Source organism: Ruditapes philippinarum, unplaced genomic scaffold (assembly GCF_026571515.1).
Source record: "Ruditapes philippinarum isolate M1 unplaced genomic scaffold, ASM2657151v2 ctg145_1_1_1_1, whole genome shotgun sequence".
Classification (NCBI taxonomy): Eukaryota; Metazoa; Mollusca; class Bivalvia; order Venerida; family Veneridae; genus Ruditapes; species Ruditapes philippinarum.
Window position 1 is genome coordinate 379,892 of NW_026863036.1, and position 21,529 is coordinate 401,420.

The following is a 21,529-nucleotide window of genomic DNA, read 5'->3' on the forward strand; positions in this document are numbered from 1 at the left end:
AATCGTCTCCCTTACCTATTTATTGAAACGACACTCTCTTATTACATATACCGTTGCCGTTTCTTAATACCTCTGGACATTTCCATATCGATTAACCCTTGCACTTTAATTACAGCTTTATATTTAGTTATCATTCTTATTAACAAATCCGGCGATATAGAGCTTAATCCTGGTCCTCCTGTAATCGCTGGCACACTCAACTCTTCAAATTCATCTATTGAATCTTATGCTTCTCTTTTTAACCGAGGTCTGAGCATCATGCATTTGAATATCCAAAGCCTGAAGCCAAAGATTGATATTTTAGCTGTAGAGGCCCAACCTTATGACATCCTTATTTTCACAGAAACGTGGCTGTCTAACAATGTTACAGACACAGACCTTTACATTCCTAACTTTAGTAAACCCTTCCGTTGTGACAGAATCGATCGTATAGGCGGTGGTGTAGCTATATATGTCCGTGATTCTTTACACGCTATTGAAAGGAAAGATCTGCAAGTGCAAGGTGTAGAAGCACTCTGGACTGAAATACATATATGTCAACGTAAATTAATTGTTGGGGGTATATACCGACCTCCGAATTCAAATAATACACAATGGTTAAAAATGGAATTCTTGCTTGATCAGGCACTTAATCAACACGTTGATAATATCTTAGTAGCTGGTGACTTTAATATTAACGTACTTGCCAACCCTTCAAACAAAATGACAAGACTTATACATTCTTTAAATTGCGAACAACTAATAAACTCTCATACGCATTACACAGAAAGTTCTAATTCACTTATTGATCTTATGTTCATTAAAAAATCTCATCATGTTCTCACGTCTTTTGTTGCTGACCCATTTCTCTCTGACCTAGTAAGGTTTCACTGCCCAATAGTGTCAGTACTTAATTTTACCAAACCACAACAAAACTGTTTTCGTTGTAAAATTTGGATCTACGATAAAGGTGAGTATCAAAAATATAACGAAAAACTTAGTTCAATTGACTGGTCATTCATTGACAACAATCAAAACCCAGATAATATTGCAGATTGTATCGCCCAAAAAATTCTTAACGCAGCATCTGAAAGCATCCCAAACAGAATAGTAACTATCCGGCCAAATGACGTACCTTGGATAAATAATGATGTCAAAAAACAAATAAGAAAACGTAGGAAACTTCATCGAAGAGCTAAATTACTTAATAATACAAGAGCGATCAGTAATCACATGTGTCGCCTCATAATGGCCAATTTCATGTTAGGACAAATTTTGTAACAGACGGACAGACAGACGGACAGTGCACAACTAGACTTGGTACTGATCAATCATGTAAAGTTTGGATAAAATTGCACCAGTAGCTTATGAGGAGTAGTCCGGACAAGCTATTGTGTATCTGGCAACACACAGAAAAAAACACCTTTTTATCAAAGGGCCATAACTCAGCCAAAAATCATTCAACCGGAAAACCCGTGCAATATGCGCAAGGACTTGAGCTACAGATCAATCCTGTAAAGTTTCATTGAAATTGCATAAGTGGTATAAGAGAACTAGTCCGGACAAACTTTAAAAATAAAAACTATTAAAGGGCCATAACTCTGACAAAAATCATTGAACCAGAAAATGCTGACAATATGCACAACTAGACTTGGTACTGATCATTCCTGTAAAGTTTGGATGAAATTGCACCAGTAGTTTATGAGGAGTAGTCCGGACAAGCTATTGTGTATCTGGCAACACACAGAAAAAAAACACCTTTTTATCAAAGGGCCATAACTCGGCCAAAAATCATTCAACCGGAAAACCCTTGCAATATGCGCAAGGACTTGAGCTACAGATCAATCCTGTAAAGTTTCATTGAAATTGCTTCAGTGGTATAAGAGAAGTAGTCCGGACAAACTTTAAAATAAAAAATTTCTAAAGGGCCATAACTCTGACAAAAATCATTGAACCGGAAAATGCTGACAATATGCACAACTAGACTTGATACTGATCATTCCTGTAAAGTTTGGATGAAATTGCACCAGTAGTTTATGAGGGGTAGTCCGGACAAGTTTTGTGACGGACGGACGGACGGACAGACAGACAGACAGACAGACAGACAGACAGACAGACAGACGGACAGACAGACGACGGAGAAGTAATCCCTATATGTCGCCACTACTCCGTAGAGGCGACACAAAAAATGCCTGGGCTAACTTTCGAAAAATTAGGAATGAAACCACAATACTTATAAAAAAATCTAAATCAGATAATCAAAATAACTTAACTACAAAGATTAATTCAGACAACATCACAGCAAAAACCTGGTTTAAACTTGCAAAAAAATTAACAAATAAACAAAGTGCATCAACAATACCAACACTTACAAATGGCTCAGCAATAGCGGAATCAAACAAAGAGAAAGCTGACCTTCTAAACACCTATTTTAGCAAACAATCAGCCATCGAAAACACACACCATCCCCTTCCACCTCTTGAAATCATTACAAACGTCCTTATTTCTGGTGTAACAGTCACTACTCAAGACGTTAAGGACTCTATCAACTCTATGGACTCAGCTAAAGCATCTGGTCCGGACTTAATTAGCCCAAGGCTCATTAAGGAAGGTAAGGATGAACTAGCTTCACCACTTGCAAAGTTTTTCAACAAACTTCTTTTAAAATCTGTATTTCCCTCCTCCTGGAAACTTGCCAATGTCTGTCCTATTTATAAAAAGTCCGATCCTTCTAAAACATGTATCTCTATTAAGCTGTCTCGGAAAAGTTATGGAAAGATGCATACATAAATACTAGTATAACCATGTCATTTCAAATAAACTATTAACACCATTTCTATCAGGATTCATTAAAGGGGATTCAACCATAAATCAGCTAACCTTTCTTTACAATGACATCAGCAAAGCCAAAGATGAAGGAAAAGAAGTTCGCGCAGTATTTTGTGATATATCAAAAGCTTTCGACAGGGTTTGGCACCATGGACTCCTCTATAAACTTTCTTCTTTAGGCATACAAGGTTCTCTTCTTCAGTGGTTCTCATCTTATCTTGCTGACAGAAAACAAAGAGTCATCGTATCAAATACTTCTTCAACACTTTTAAATATCAATGCTGGAGTACCTCAGGGGTCCAACTTAGGCCCTCTCCTGTTTCTAATATACATTAATGACATAGTCACTGATATTGAAGCAAACATTCGACTTTTTGCTGACGACACTAGTCTCTACATCATTGTCGAAGATCCCAACTCTTCTGCTGCAATATTGAATTGCGATCTTTCAAAAATTTCTGTGTGGTCTAAAACTTGGCTTGTCTCATTTAATCCTTCAAAAACAGAACATGTCCTTTTCTCAAGAAAACGAAACAAACCCCAACACCCTTGTCTAGTCGTCTTTGATAATGTGAACATTTCTAGTGTTAAAGAACACAAGCACCTTGGTGTCATCTTTTCTGAAAATGGTAAATGGACATCACATATAACATCAAATGTTAATAAAGCTTGGCAGAGAATTGGTATGCTTAGAAGTCTGAAATTTCTTATTTCTAGAGCGGGTTTGGAGAAATTATATGTAGCCTTTATTAGACCTTTGCTTGAATATGCCGACGTGATGTGGGATAACTGTAGTAATGAACTAAAAAATGATATTGAATCAGTTCAGCATGAAGCAGCAAGGATCGTCACAGGAGCTACTAAGTTTTGCAACATCAACAAATTAATTAGCGACCTCAGTTGGGATACACTCACAGAAAGGAGAAGAAAACATCGTCTCGTACTTATGTATAAAATGAAAAATGGTCTCGCTCCTGATTATCTCTCTGGTCTGATACCAGAACATTTTAATCAACCCTACACTCTTCGCTCTAACACATATATCCCATTAATACACTGCAACTCCAAATCATATGCTACTTCTTTTCTTCCGTATACTATTCGCCAGTGGAATTCTTTACCTGGAAATATTAGAAATGCACCCACAGTAAGTGCTTTCAAACACAAACTCAACTACAGAAATGTGTCGTCTAATAAGAAAAAAACACCTGTATAATTTTGGCAGCAGGAAAAACCAAGTAAACCATACACGTCTCAGACTTGGATGCAGCTCTCTTAATTTCGAATTACATAGGAGAAACTTAATCTCGTCTCCTTTGTGTACATGTGGTGCTATAGAAACTGTTTCCCACTTTTTGCTCAGTTGTCCTAAGTACCATACCATATGTCAGCAATTCTTTGACGACCTACCCTGTGCACCAACCCTTAATAATCTTCTTTTCGGCAATGATCGCCTAAGTGTGGACATAAATCAAAATCTGTTCACACTTGTCGATTCATAATTCCCGACTCAGCGTTTTAAACATCGTATTTCCATGACAAACTGTGTGACACAACTTTTTTTTTTTTATTGTTATTATTATTTTTATTTTCTTCTCTTTTTTTTATTAAAAGGGAAAATGAATAAACAAAAAATCAAGTAAAACCTTTCGAAAAATTATTAATTTAGATCAATTTTGAACTTAAAAACATGCACTGATCATATAAAGTGAAATAATAAAGACGAAACTCCATCATGGAAAGGAATTAATATAAGTGTTATGCTTGTTTTCCAATCCATATATATTGTGATGTAAAAATGTTACATGCTTGTAAAAATTGATGAATAAAATATGTTTAAACTAAAATCTACAAAGTTAGAGTATTATAATTAATATTCGTGCAAAGACAGCGTCGAATAAAGTACATTTAATGTGTCTTGTGCGTCAAAATGTTATTGTCGACAGAAAAAATATTGTCAGTTAAAAATCGATTATATGGGGGCTTATATATAGAGGATATTTGTTTGTTTTGCATGTAAGAATCGAAATATATTTTACTGAGTGAATACCAGATGCAAAATAAAAAACAACAAATTTTATATTTATTTCATGCAGTTTAGTGATTTTAACTCATTTTTACTGATTTTGACGCGTAACAACTATATAAATAACAATCAACATACATTTTACTTCTATAAGTAATGCATGACAAACAATACTATATAAACCATTTGGTTATTAAGTCTTAACTTAGTATTATAGCATGCAAATAATTCAATCCAAATTGATGATAAATAAAATATTAGGACCACTATTAAAATGACCAATGGTAAAGATTGCTCTCTAGTTGAATGATCTTTTCGAAAACGAAATTAAGAAATGGGTTTGTTTGTTTGGTATGTGTTAACATCAATTGTTATACATTATTATGATATTTATCCGCGGTCAGTCAACCTATTAAAAAAAGTAACTGGCTTTCCTGGAAAACAGACCAATGATTACCACTTTCTCCACAAAGACCGACTTTTAAGCCCGCATGATTTCTAAATGAATGGAAAAGGAATTGTCTCGTAAACTATTTCTTTCGCCTGAGAATGGAAATAGCAACACCTGGATTACAAATTCGAAGCATTATCCCTATTCTTGCATAACAGTATACACCCGACTTGGTAATTCCGCAAATTTTGCATGAAATAATGCACGGATGGTCTCCATTCACCAGTCAAACTCAAAAGTGTCATATGACCACTACTGTACGACTTACACCCCAATAAAAAATTGTAATTCCGAAATCCGTTATTTGGTTCTCACATTCGAGTTGACGTTCTTGTTTGATGACAAATATCTTATTTTGAATGGCACCCTGAACACGTATATCAACAACGGCGCGTTCTCGTGCTTTTTCCAATTACATGGATTCATTCTGCTCTAATTTCTGGTAAAGTATACTACGTGTACAACGTGCTCATTTGATGTAAGAATACAAATATTAAACCCCATAATACAACAAAACATAAAACATTAAAATTATCTTACTTAATCAACGACAATTACAATGATGAAACGTGTGACAGCTTTGTTAAATCTTATGAAAAAATAGAACGTTTATTCTGGATTAATGATGTAATTAGAAATATATCATTTAATCATCTTTTATACACTAAACATTAATATTTGACTTCTTTATAGAACAACTACCTGTGTTACGTTTGTAAACTGCCGTCGAACGTATATAGTATGTAAAACACAACTTTTATACCCCGGTCACATATTCACGGAAGACGCCCACGGAAGAGCCACGGAGTAATTACGGCATCGTCCGTAGCTACCCGTACTGGTCAGAAGCTCTCCGTATTGTAACCGTAATAAATCGTAGTAGTCCTTGTATATCCGTAGCGATCCTTGACAATTTTTGAACATGCACAAAAATTTGCTACGGAAAAATCAACCGTAGCGTATCCCTACTAATCCGTATTAATCCGTACCGATACGTACTGGTCCGTACTGATTCGTAGTCCACCAACTTGGCAAGGATTGCCACGGTTTGGTACGAGGAACTACGTATTTGTACGGTTACCCTACGTATAAGCTACGGTTTTAATACGGATTAATACGGCATTGTCACGGAAAGCCACGATCGTAATACGTTGTATTACGGAGAGGCAAGGATTAGCACGGTCTTATACGGTTTATTGCGTTGCAACACGAAACGGTACGGAATGGTACGGCCCACCACTGTTTAGTACGGATGAATTAAGTATCATGTACTTTTTCAAGGGTATAAATACTACCTTCTTGTTAAAAAAAGACATATATATTTGCAGAAATAACTGCTTGATGACATCCATAGAAGTAAATTTATATTAATATCGTACTACAATTCATAAGAAATAGAATAACATTTAATGTTACATATTTTACAAACATTGGATCCTGAAAATGGAGTAAATATGTACATAAAACGAAGTGTCTCATAAGCCTCGGACACTGGCCCTTGAGTGATAATAAGATTAATTAACAAGCTTTTCACATATTTTTAAAACATAAACATCACGATAATTAATGTAATCAGGTAAGAGAAGACAGACGAGATGATGGACTAGAAATGGGCTTTTACGAAGACCGCTTCATGTTTAGTATGAGGCTCTCATGGCCAAAATTGTTGAGGATCCAGCGTCCTTCAAGAAAGTCACTTTAATCAGACCTGATGTGTCTCGGGGTTCGGACGCGATTAGGCTGAATCCTCTTCGCCAAAATCATTGAACGCTGCAATTCGTTTTCTAGGTGTTCTTTTCTTTTGAGTCATTTTGAAAATAAGCAAGCAAGAGATTATGGACAGATATTTAGTTCCGTATAGATCCGTGGCAATTCGTTCTTCTCCGTATCAATACGTTCTTCTCCGTATCAGACCGTACTTATTCGTACTAACCCGTGCTTATACCGTAGTAGACCGTAGTGTGTCCGTAGTGCGTCCGTCCTGATTCGTGTCGCTCCGTATCAAACCGTGTCGGTCCGTAACAATCCGTGTCTCTCCGGCGACTTTTGGTGGTAAATCCGTCGGACTCCGTACTCATACCGTTGTGTGTCCGTACTGGAACCGTAGCGGACTACGGAATTTCACATTTCCGTAGTAATCCTTGGACAATTAGACCGTAGCTCTTCCGTGGCATTATCCGTGAATATGTGACCGGGGCATTACAATGTCGTTTGTTATAAATATCAGGTGAATACATTTGGAAAAGTACACAGCTGTAAAACCGATATTTGTTACAGAATGAAATTTTGCTATAAGTAGCATGTTTCGAGTCGTATTAAGCATTAAATCGTCTATTTAGGAAATGGGTTTTTAATCTCCACCACATTCGGTGTAAACCAATAAAATGCACCTGTCCCGAGTTTATCTGTGCACCTCATCATTGTTGGTATGTTTGGAAGTTCCCAAGGCCGTGGTGTGGTCATGATAGATACTGTCGTGTTGTCATGACAACCAGCATTCTCGAACTGACACCTTCCGGTATTCAAAGTACAGCTGAGTGCTTCACAGCAGATTCGAGAAAATGGAATCTTAAGAGAGTAGCTTATCAGCATACCTTCTCGTCCCTGCATAGCAGTGTCTTATCTGTAACAATGATAGAGATAATATCTGAAACAGTGATGGTTACAGTGCTGAATAGATAAACACCAATTTAGAATTGTTTAACTATTTATATGATTGGTGAAATATCGTATAAAAAATATATGTACACTCACAAAGAAGCTTGCATGCACTAAAGAATAAATTCACGAGAGTATGCGCCGTTGTTGCACATGATTTAATATGCGCGACTTAGTGTGCCATATGAAATAGCTTACTTGGATAAGATCCCCGGTAGTTTCATTATCGAAACATATAACTTTCAAAATACATAGCACTAATGCACGAAAAAGCATTACAAAGCAAGTTTCTTCATACGAAAAACAAATAACGAAATTACGAAAACCCCTTCATTATTTTGTAAGTGTCGAGATTTTGGTTACCAATAAATGACGATAATTTGTTGATGTTGTCGCCTGGATTTTGAAACAAAAATACCCCAACAGCAACAATAATAAGTGTTTTTATATTTCATATGTATCAACGCGTTACGTTCATTAAGAACCTCAAAAAAAATCCTTATATTTATTTAGGAAAATTTTAAAGCTGTTCTTTGTTTACTGTATTTTAATAAAACGAGCTTAACTGCGTTAGCAAGACGTTTTCTTTTTCTTTTTTTCATGTACCGATAACTTTTCTAAACCTTATGGTGTTTGCTCAATGAACAAAGATTCAATAATAATCATTTTGCTTATGCGAAATATGAAACGCATTTTACCCCTTATAACTCAAATTGGGAAAAGAATCTTCACTTTTGAATATCTTATCTTCGAGATCTTTATATTTTTCGGTTTGAGTTGTTTTGTGTCCGAATGAAAATTTTAGGCTTTTTAAGCTCACTGGACTTCTTTAAAAATTATTTTATTCATTTTAGCAACATTTACAAACATGCTTTTTTAGTGACTTTAAATAGAACTTACAAACAGATCGTGTTGTGAGAGTCGGCCCAACAACCTTTAGAACATCCTGATTGTGTCAATGGTAGGAAATACGCTATAACAAAAATATACACCAACATCTTTGGTCGGATTTTTCGGAAAACAATCTGAAAATAAATAATAAAACTGCGTTAACAATACATGTAATTGCATTCAAATTTTTTACTAGAAGGTTCAAAGGTGCCCGTTTCCTTAAAGTTGTTGACTTCAAACCACTTGCTCCCCACAGCTAAAGGTTCGAATTCCACAAGGGGTTCTGAAATGTGAAGAAGCTCAGCAGGATTACGGAACGTCGTCGGTTCTATTCAGGTGCCAGCTCGGGCCTGTTATGTACGAAGGGGCACTTAACGTTCTTTTAAAAAAATAAGCCGAAATGTGTTCTTACGACGTTTAACCCAAAAACAATTATACAACAAAATTAGAAGTTTGGAAAATCTGTCATGAAATAATATTAATTTATCTATCAATAACAGTATATCGGTATACCTATGTGTCGTTCGTGCCTGAAATAATGCACAGAATGGAACCCGAGGTCTTCCTGTACAAGTAAAGCTGGAAAATCTCCATATTTTTTATGACCAATACTGTGTCTTAAAGATCCTGTATGTTTTGTGATTGATATTGTTACTGTTTGTATATGTATGTATGTATGTATGTATGTATGTATGTATGTATGTATGTATGTATGTATGTATGTATGTATGTATGTATGTATGTATGTATGTAGATGTATGTATGTATGTATGTATGTATGTATGTATGTATGTATGTATGTATGTATGTATGTATGTATGTATGTATGTATGTATGTATGTATGTATGTATGTATGTATGTATGTATGTATGTATGTATGTATGTATGTATGTATGTATGTATGTATGTATGTATGTATGTATGTATGTATGTATGTATGTATGTATGTATGTATGTATGTATGTATGTATGTATGTATGTATGTATGTATGTATGTATGTATGTATGTATGTATGTATGTATGTATGTATGTATGTATGTATGTATGTATGTATGTATGTATGTATGTATGTATGTATGTATGTATGTATGTATGTATGTATGTATGTATGTATTGTATGTATGTATGTATGTATGTATGTATGTATGTATGTATGTATGTATGTATGTATGTATGTATGTATGTATGTATGTATGTATGTATGTATGTATGTATGTATGTATGTATGTATGTATGTATGTATGTATGTATGTATGTATGTATGTATGTATGTATGTATGTATGTATGTATGTATGTATGTATGTATGTATGTATGTATGTATGTATGTATGTATGTATGTATGTATGTATGTATGTATGTATGTATGTATGTATGTATGTATGTATGTTAATGTTTAATGAAGGTCCATCCGCCCGTAAGGGCACAAAAAAAACAGCTTTCACTGTCGATTACGGACCCTGGACATGTCACCAGTCATGCCCTTAAAGTATGTTATAATTCTAAAGTGGTGAACTATTTGATTGAAATTCAGTAATTCACTGAATGAGCCCAAATAAAATGCAAATGTTTTTAGATTTATTAATGAAATAATACACGGGAGGCCAATGAGACCATTGTGTGCATTATGTTGTTTAGTTAAAGAATGTGTTGTTGCCTAAAATAAAGGATCAAGAAGCGGACGGGTAAGGTTTTCCTGACATATAGACGCACGGACGAGCAATGGTGCTTTGGACAGGTGTTTTTGGTTCAGTGCCTCAGACGAGCAAAACGGACAGACAAGTTCACTCCTTCCAGTTTTCAGCTCCGCCATGGACCATGGAATGTTTGTATACCACACTTGCAAAAATTATATATGTATATAACTATGCAAATTAAACAATTTTCATTTCGAAGAATATGTAAAATATTTTTGAACATTATATTTAATCAATAAATTGCATGCAATTATTTCTTATTGGAAAATTTGACTTAGAATTTATAGAAAATAAATTTCTAATTACCTCCCTTTATTTACATGAAATGTTAAATTCGGTAATATCTTTATAAATAATGCTTATTGGAACTCACAATATTGACAAATCTTAATTTGAGCATAATATTTATGTAATAAAACCATGAAAAAATTGAATTACAGGATCTTTAAAACCCAGTGAAACAAACACACAGACTTACAGAATATCACAATGAAAGAAAAATACATATAACTAGACATTTTTGAGAGAATACAAAGATTATTTTTAACAATTAGATTCATCAAAATGAAATAAACACAGAATTCTAAACATTTGGTTTAAAAATAATAAGAGTTTAAGTGCAAAGTTGACTCAATGATATAAATACTTAAAAAAAAGTTCGATATATTGTCACGAATGGATATTATACATGCTTCAATAAAATTAGTGAACAGGTATATCAAAGAGAATAAATCTACTTTCAACAATTATTTCAAACATTGATAATAGCAATAGAAATATATTTGGATATTCTTAGAAAAAATGTCAGGAACAAAATTGTTAATCTAGTTCTAAACGATTTAGTATGAACATATATATGAATAATAATAATAATTTGTTTCAGAATACTTTATTATGCAATATCCCATTATGTTATCTTACAAACAGTTTGTTATCACGTATGATAATAAACTATATGAACCTGATTACATGTATTTATAGTTTTGCATACTTTCAATTTTAGACCTATTCACTTGCCTGCAGACTGGTATAACTGATTGTCAGTAAGGGGCGTCCGTGGCCGAGTGGTTAATGTCGTTGACTTCAAACCACTTGCCCCTCATCGCTGTGGGTTCGAATCCCGACAGGGACTTTTTGATTCTTTCATGTGAGGAAGCTATCCAGCTAGCTTACGGAACGTCGGTGGTTCAACTAAGGTTCCCGTTCGTGCCTGAAATAATGCACGGAAGGGCACCTGCGGTCTTCCTCCACCAGTAAAGCTGGAACGTCGTCATATGACCTATAATGTGTCGGTGTGACGTAAAACCCAATTAAACAATACAAACATTGTCAGTGAGGAAATCGTTTAGCAATGTGTTTAAAAGTTTACCAAGGTGAGGATTAAATTGAACATTATATAAATTGTGATATTTGTTGAATACATTTAACAGAGTTCTATGACTTGAATAATGAATGATGTTACGAAGCAATACAAAAATGCAATGGCGTAGACGTCGTGCCTAACACCTCCGTTTTTTCCTGAACTATTCAACAATGTTTTAGATATTGTTTTTCGTATAGTTAGGGGAAAGCAACACGGAGAAGCCAATTTGTAGTAGCTAGCAAAATGTTATGCTAATCAAAATCAGCTCTATAAGACCTGTAATTGTGTGGGTAATTCTTAAATTCAATATTGACAGAAAGATTAAGAAAAAAACCATTACACAAGTCACAGTACTGTATACGACAATATCACATTTTATGACAATTACTTCTGCGTTTCAGTGCAATTCTTCTATACAAAAAGCTATTTTAAAACAAGTTACACCAATCTGTGGGTAATTGAGTAATCCTAAAATATTATACAAAGCATCATTTAATTTCAATAAAGAATATCACAAAAGTATGTTATTTTCAAATCTGAAAATCAAAATATATCCTTAATCAAGATCTACATAATTTATATTAATATAACTTTACTTACCGGCTGTCTGTAACTAGAAACACGTATTGCGTATATCATAAGTCGCTCTGGCTTTTATACGACAAGGCACTAACAGGAGAAGTTATTTTTCATATTTAAGTAATGGTTATTGTCAAATGAAGCAGATTTGACGTGCACATTTAATTAATTGTGTAATAAAATACAATGTTGGTGATAAATTTTAGATAAAAACATGCTGAGATTAATATTCCCTGTTTAAGCTTATTAATTTCACTGACAAAAACATTATGTTTTAGTAATGATAAACAAGGGCTGTCTGAATTGTGATATGTATTGTACGATATATCAAAAACATTTGACTCAAACAGTCAAATGAACATTATGTCCCTTTAAAGTATTCTCCGCGGTTTAGAGTATGTAATGCTAAGCTCTGAATCTGTTTAGAAAATGCGTCACGGTACGTTGCTATAGCTAGATCTCTGAGGTACTAAATGATGGCGGAGCCAAGCGTCTGTACCAACGACCAGATAAAAACTAAATATGAAAAAGTCGCGAATAAGGCTAGATCAGGAGTGTATGGTGCTACACAACTTTAGACGAAGCATCACCATGATGTAGACGAACATGCATACATCCTGACACTGAGTGTCGTTTCGGAAAATATTTCTTGAGTTTTGTTTTTAGTATACCATCTCGGTACTAAACATTTATGCCCGTCGACAACAAAAAATGATCAGATATAGCTTCACGAGAGAAGTATTTGAAATAAAGGTCCTTCTTTGTGCCCATGTCTTTTTTTGTAAACTACATGCCTTCTTCCGTATTGGTCAGCAATATTTATTTCATTATTTTTCTGACTGGGTCGGAATAGTAAACTCATTTTCGTCACCAGTAAAAATGTTAGCATATTGTCTTCGATTGGAAAGTTTGGAAACATTTTGAGAAATTGCTTAGCGGTTTGTACTGGTACATTTTTGTCATCTTTCATTGCTGCATGATCGATTCCCGTCAGGCTTTGGATCCTCCGTGAGGAAGGTATATAGCTAGCTTATAAAAGGCCGGTCGTTCTTCTCAGAAGCCTGCTAGTACCGTATATAATGCACGGATGAGCACCTTAAGCCTCCAATTGTGAACTCTGAAAGCTACCACATGATGGCACGCCTTCAAACACACTATAGTGTAGTGGGAATGATCAGTGTCTCTGTGAATGTCAATGTAAATAGTGCATATGCTTAATCCTCCTTATAAATATATTATGTATGTCTAAAAATGGAAAAATATTTTAAAGTCTTCAGGACATATGAGGGATGATCAAAAATAACTATCACTTATTGTTATATATCACAATGAATCGGAAAACTATATACCATATCTAATTTGATAACGCAAATAGCTTGTACGTAACAGCGATTTAAAAAAGCATGGCAACGCACACCGGCGCAGTATAAATTTGCGCTGACGTTTAAGCGCTTGAGTTTAAACTCTTTATCTTAACGCTATACGTCACAGTATTTTTGCAATGACCTGTATATTTGGCTCCTCCTTCTAACAAGTCATTTAATATCAAAATCTAGGGAATATGCCTATTTGGATATTAAATCTGCATCCATCCTTTGCAGGAACATTAATTGCTTGAATTAATGAATAAATAAACATTTGCCATTTTAAAGGATCGGGTTGCACTATTTTCATTTTCAACGTCAAACAATAATTTCTAAAATTTTTATAGATATCGTTCAAACCTCAGTAGTTTAAACCTATGACTTTCTGTTATTAGGTAAGGATTTTGATTTTCTTACATTATAACATGTGACGTTTAGTTTAAGTATTTACATATTAAGTGATTGAAATCGATGCCGAAAACTAAACCATACGAATTCCTCAGCATAATTTGCACAAATTCATGGTCTTTAGTGTGAGCATCAGTTTTGAGTTTTCTTACTAAATGCAAAATAAAAAAAAAAGAAGAGAAAATTAGTAATAAAAATAATTATGATATTAATAATAAGAAGGATAACAATGATGATGCAATGGTATGGATTCGATTGCTGAACGGTTTTGTCGTCTCAATGTTAATGAGTTTAGGTTAAGGTTTTGAATTTTACATTAAATGTGATCATTGGTAATTAACGGCATGCCTAATGGGGAGAATAGCATTTCTTGAGAAATTTTCTTTTCAGAATTCGTACCAAATGGAATTGTTCCATGCATATGTCTGTTAGGAAATAAAAATAATAGTATGATTAATACTGCTGAGAAATAAGAATTTTTCAAATAGACAAAATATATGGATCCATGAAGAATAAATGAACGTGTAATGAACGACTAACCACAATAGGCATCTAGGCTTCCCTCCGTAATACCATTAAGCATTTCTTCAGATATTCAACCGGAAGTAGAAAGAGTAGTTAATTATCAATTAGTTCGTCACCCTCGGCATAGTACGGAAAAATGGAATTGAGTGATGTGTTAATTTTCGGTTCTGTTAAGTTTTAATATAGCCACCCATTTATAAATGGTTACCTGCTTTTGCAACAATACGCACGTAACTAACGTTGTTGCATTGCCTCAATTACCTAATGTAAACTATATAGCCTTGTTTATAATACGGAGCAATTCATTGTGTGACAGAAGCATATCGAGGTTGAAGAGTACTAGTTGGGACTAGAGATTCAACGTTAACTTACGTGGAAAAATTAACAAATTACTTACGAAATATTTATACCTTCAGTTTGAAGAAATTCTCTATTTTTCGTCGCGCGTTACTGACAATATCCAAGTTTCCATCTTATAACAACTTACTAAAAAGTACATGTTTGGCTACAATGATATATTTATTAATTAACTATAGGCAAAATGTCCGTTTTTTTAACCGCACACACATGATCTAGAGTGTATTGGTAGCTTAAACGACAAAATAGAAAAGGAAACGTATTGATAATATACAACTGTATCTTTAATAGATATCCCAATACAAACGATAAGACATTTTCATGTCATTTAATTTAAAGCAGCATGTAAATTTTCATGAAAATTTTGATTTTTTTTTAAAAAGTAAAATATTGTCGAGTGAACAAAGAAAATAATTTTCACGTTGGATACAGCACTAACAGCCAATGTAAATCAGCAAAATAAAAGAGGTCAAAATATGCAAAAATAATCCTCATTGCGTTAGTAACGCAGTAGAAATATGGTGGAAAATACTGCAAAACATATTTGCATATAAAGATATTACTTAAGTTTTGAATCTTTTATTGTTTTTATAAATCAAAGTACTTTTCTCTTGTTTGATTTTCTTGAAATATTTTGATTTCATCTGGAGGCGTGCAGCTTTAATGTAAAATGCATTAATTTTATAAGCATATGTTTTTAATAATATTAAATCCAACTCATTTAGAATAGGGTTTGTATCCAGTTTGAGTAACCTTGTTGTACATGTAGTTAAGTAAAAGGTAGAAATAGCCGTCAAATATTCGTTCAACTCGTATTTTATGTGAATTTGATAACAGGGTGTTTTTAACTAAGGAAGACACTGCTTTCAAAATTATAAAGAGAACAAAAGGTTCTGCCAATTGCCCTTAAAGATATATTGGGCCGGTAGTCCGCCTTTGGGTTTAAATTTGCAGTGTCTATAATAAATATAATTATGGGTGCAGTTTACCCACATTTAAATGTATTTGTGATACCGTGGACGGATTACAATGCAGTAATTTAACTTTACTTAATAATTAATATATCACCCTGTAAAAAGTTTTCATAATGGGTGTAGTATCAGATTAAACATGGGTACAGTTTACCCAAATATATTTTTTATTATGGGCGCAGTTTACCCAGATTTATTTCTATTATTGGTGCAATTTACCCAGTTATATTTCCGTAATATTGAACATATATGGGTGCAAATTACCCAAAGATATGAAATTTTGAACATTTATAGTTGCATTTTCCCAGATAAAATAATGTAATTTCGTTCATTTATGGGTGAATTTTGCACAAGTATGGGGACATTTTTCATTGCAGGTAATTCCGTAAAAAAAATAAAATAAATAAGATGTAATAAATTTGTATCGTTGTGAAGAACAAATTCGTTAACATGTGTTAAAATTAGGTTTTCCAGTGGTCCAATTCCTTGCATGGTTAGTTGGCTCATCCCTTATAAAGTCACTTTTCATTATTTTTCGTTTTGTGTGACATGTGCTCTTTTATGTGAAGTTTTTGTGTGACATGTGCATTTCATTTTATATAGCCTACAATTTAGTATCGTATTATTTGAATCTACCTGCATATTTACTTGAACATTACGGTGGGATTAAAATGGGTTCTTCTTCGTCAACAACTGCTAATGAAGAAGAAACTTTCTTCTAAGCCTAGATAAATATCAATTTTCCTACGTTTGTGCAACATCATTCCAAGCACTTAATTAATTCAGTCTCATGTTTGTTTGCGACATTCTTATAGATATATGGCTGTTGTTTTTTTTGGCGGAACGTATCAATAGTGACATACAAAATAGTACCTATGTTATAAGAAATAGGAATTGTTGATAAAGTCTTAAAACCCCGTGATCCTTTGAGTAGATGGTGCCATTAACTCCTGTCTGGTCACGATACTACGTTAATTAAATTTCGTTCGTGGTGTATGCTTAAACACACGTCCAGTATTTTCAATAAAATCGTCATGACTGAGTCATTAATTTTGGTTTATGTTAGCCCGCTGTTGGCGGAAGGATCTCTCAATTCTTCGAGACCCTTTTGGCGAAAATCTAACATAAAATTACAGGTTTTTGCAATCGATGACGAAGCAAAACCTATTTTATAATACCAGTATTTTATTTTATATAAAAGGTTCAAACTCTATTAACTTTATGTTACTTAATGACCAGTCATGGCGGAAATTTTATGCCAACCATAAATAAAATAAGTTTTGCATTTATTATCATTTGTTCCTTTAAAGTGACCATGTTGGAAAAATAATAGGCGCTTTATGAAGCGTATATTTTTACAATATGACACAAATAGATTTCAAAATACGCCGAAACGTCACGAGCCATATTTGACGTTGTCAGAAAAATGACTTCATTTATATCACATTTATCTGTGCAATCACAATTCATATGTCACTTGTAAAAGAAAAACTCGCGTTAAAATTATGCGAAATTCGATCAATAAGCAATTGTGTCAATAGTACGTCGAGTTACTGTCTAAAACATAAAAAGGGATAATGGAAAAATGAAAAGGTTAAGGTAGCCACAGCACAGTTTTTGATTAAAATAACTGATTAAAAAAGGGTAATTGAGAAATTGAAAAAAAAAAAAGAAAAATAAGGGAGATGCAGAAAGAAGAAATTTTCAAGGACGTTGGTGACGTCAATCGCCGAGAGAGACGTTGAAAAGTGACAGGCGATTGACTGCGGACATTATAAACTATGTTCGACAGTAGCTACGGGACTGTGTAATCAACTTACTTAGGAATTTAAAATGATAAATATAAATGCAATTATTATCACACTGGCCATAGCTTTTGCAGAATCGGTCGCGATGGAGATTTTTGTCGCAGAAGCGGTGGATAAAATATGTCTGTTTGCTGCTGTCATAGATGTATATGGTCTACGACAAAGACTACTAATCAAGGGATAATTAGCCTAGAACATTTTTGGCATACTTTTAAAGATAAAGCATAGTGTTTTATGTGACATAAATCAATTCAACTTAAAAGACAAAATGTTCTAATTCACATTTAACACTTTGATTTTAACAATTTTCGAAAAAAAAGTTACAAAGACTGTTCTTTCTCCAAATGTTTTCTTAGGTTTTTAAGCAAGGAAATATTAAAATCCACATATCTATAACGATATTGAGTTGTTCTCCCGACACCACGATTAGTAGATTTTAAATTTTCAAAATCCGACAATAAAAAAATATGCAATACTAAATCTTTACATGCTTTTTTCTCAAAAACAACAAAATGGCACTTAGAACAAAACGTTTTTCAAGCGACGATATATATATAATACATCTTCTTGGTGGTATTTTTCGTTTCATATAGGGGAAATACAAAATGTATTCAGATTTATGTTCCATGTATTTTTATGTAAATGCATCTTTCATGATATCCTCACATAGGTTCATATCGTGGTTAAATTATTAGGCATATGAAAAACCATTATTATACGAAGACTTTAAAATCTATTCCCATTTTTACATATACATTTATCAGGAGGATTAAGCATATGCACTATTTACATTCCACTACACTATAGTCTAGTTTAATCGTGCTTACTTTATAAGTTCTATCCCATGATTCAAATTATCGAATAAATGTTTTTCAGTAGATCTATACAATAAATATTTTAATTATACAATAAATATTTTCAAATATAGAACATACAAATAGAAAATTATCGCACACAAATATTTAAATGATGAATAAATATTATGGTATAGAATATAAAATTAGAGTTATATAGATATTGGATAAAGGGCACAAATTTAATTTATTGAATATTGCAACGTTTAACATGCCATATTACGTAAACAGAATAAAAATGTTCCAGAACAAAATATTAGTTTGCTATTTCAAAGAAAGTTTTATTTTATACAAGCATTTTGGAAGTATTCATTTTTTTAATCCAAACAATACTTTTTGCATTGGATATACATAGCTTTATACACTTTAAGGACCCGAATGAAGGGTAACTACTAGTGTCCTTCGGTCCGACTTCACTGATCGTTGGCCTATCATTGGACTATATGCTTTCAATTCTTTCATTTACGACAACATAAGACACACGCCCTGGGCCTAGAAACACGTATGCATTTTGTTTCACAATAAAAAACAGGGATAAAACCCCATATGTATCTCAAAAATGACCATCGGTTAAAAGTATGTGTGAATTTCCGCTGCTCCAGATGTGAAGCTTAAACTTTTTAAACAGTTATATAAGATTCAATCATTTTCTTAAGAAAATCGAAATGTGAATCTACCCTCCTAACTCTCCTGTATATTACTCATTTTTGTTTTGATTTCAATGTAGTCTTCATCGAGATATTCTTTCCGTCGTGGGTTTTGGTGTGTCCAAAACATGCAATGTGTATCACTAAACGGACTAAAAAATCCAGACATTTTACGAAATCTCAATACAGAGCGATGCTTAACATTCAGACAAATCCTGATTTAAACATTTATTGAGATTTGGCCACAAACGAAGGAATAGCTGCTCAAAATTGCATTTGAGTTCCTTATGTGTTGAGGAGATCCATATGCATAATTTTATAAAAAATCGCAACAAAATTACGGATCACTTTCATAATTGTAATCTCATTGTGTAATAAAACTATTATCCAAAATAGACACATTTTCACGGACGAGCTTGAATAACATAGTATTCATATAGAAAGAGATAAAAGACATTCTGCATATGAAAGGCATTGAAAATACGTAGATATGGTGGGAAGGCCTTATTTATTTTGATTTATTGACGTCGTGTGTACTGCATTCATTCCCTTTTACGCCGTCATGCATTAATTAATTAACTAATAATTCACTCGACTGCACGGTCTGCTTAATAGGGGAGTAATGTGAAGCGTGCTTGAATTTGGTATGATGCAGTAAGGCACGTCTTTGTATAATATCTATATGGTTCACTTCATGCCCATAGTCGCAATTATGGGTCAATGCCTATTTGACTTATTTTATGCCTGCTCTGTAAACTCTTTGAATGGTTTTAAAAGAATTTTTAACAAATCTTAACCGCATTGAGCGGACATGCATCCTTTTTCCTAAATGTTATTTTGCGCTGGGAGGCACTGCCTCTATTAATCTTTTCATGAGTAGCATTACTTGCAATATCATCCAGTTCAAGTCCCCGAGAAAATAACAATAACCGTAAATAATCGACTTAAAAATTCAAAAATCAATCTTTTGGCATGCCATTAAAAATGCTGATGAAACGGCGGTAAGTGTAATACTGGAGCATCCAAAGTATTTACAGTGTAATGAGAAACACCCAACATACTTCTGATTGGCTCATATGGTGTGGGGTTTACAAGAACGGTCTTTGACACATTACATAAAAAGTAACCGATGTTCCGAGTGGGGAATTTAATTTATGAAGAGAAGCAAAATATAAATAGAAAGTTTATGTTTATTGAATTCTCATTTCATGCGAAAAAACAGTTATAATGCATCGAACCTATTATGCAGAAAGATCATTTCATTGGGCGGCATCTCGGGTTTTCCCTTCAAACAATGTTCTCGGCCAATATTCTGTAAAGAAAAACCTTCGATGTCGCACCAGGCCATGATATTTTCACATAGCAGTCTCGTCGCTATAACTATAACTTGTGAAAGATAAGAGTGATTTCACTTTTGTTTACTATGTAATTTGCAATTTTTAGCGGAGATTACTCTATCTGACTTAATAATGAAAGGTAAGAGTTGTTTCCCTTTGGTCGTAACGCGATTTATAATTGTCAGGAGTGGTTACTCTGACTGAAAGGTATGGGTGATTCACCTTGGATTCTTACGCCATTTGTATTTTCAAGGGGAAGTTAGTCAATCTGACTAAATAATGACAGGTAAGAGTGGTTTCCCTTTGGATCCCAACGCCATTTGTAATTTTCAGGGGAGGTTACTCTATCTGAATATGAAAGGTAAAAGTGATTTCCCTTTGTTTTTCTCAGACAGGTTACTCTATCTGACCTAATAATGAAAGGTTATAGTGATTTCCCTTTGTTTTCTTCCGGGGTGGTTACTCTATCTGACTTCAAAATGAGAGGTAAGTGATTTCCCTTTGTTTTCTTCAGGGGAGGTTACTCTATCTGACTTAATAAAGAAAGGTTAGAGTGATTTCTCTTTGTTTTCTTCAGGGGAGGTTACTCCATTTGGCTTAATAAAGAAAGGTTAGAGTGATTTCCCTTTGTTTTCTTCAGGGGAGGTTACTCTATCTGATTTAAAAATGAAAGGTTAGAGTGATATCCCTTTGTTTTCAAGGAAGGTTCCTCTATCGGGATTAATTATTTAAGGTTAGAGTGATTTCCCTTTTTTTCTACAGGGGAGATTACTCTGTCTGACTT

General features: G+C 33.7%; 1 long non-coding RNA gene across 1 annotated transcript; it reads right to left on the reverse strand.

Annotated features, from left to right (window-relative positions):
- Window positions 1-4,877: 4,877 nt before the first annotated feature.
- On the reverse strand, window positions 4,878-12,535 carry LOC132720966 (uncharacterized). The gene is made up of 3 exons (XR_009624405.1): window positions 12,496-12,535; window positions 8,844-8,968; window positions 4,878-7,908 (listed from the first exon to the last, which is right to left on the reverse strand). It is a non-coding gene; the product is annotated as an uncharacterized LOC132720966 (long non-coding RNA).
- Window positions 12,536-21,529: the final 8,994 nt, after the last annotated feature.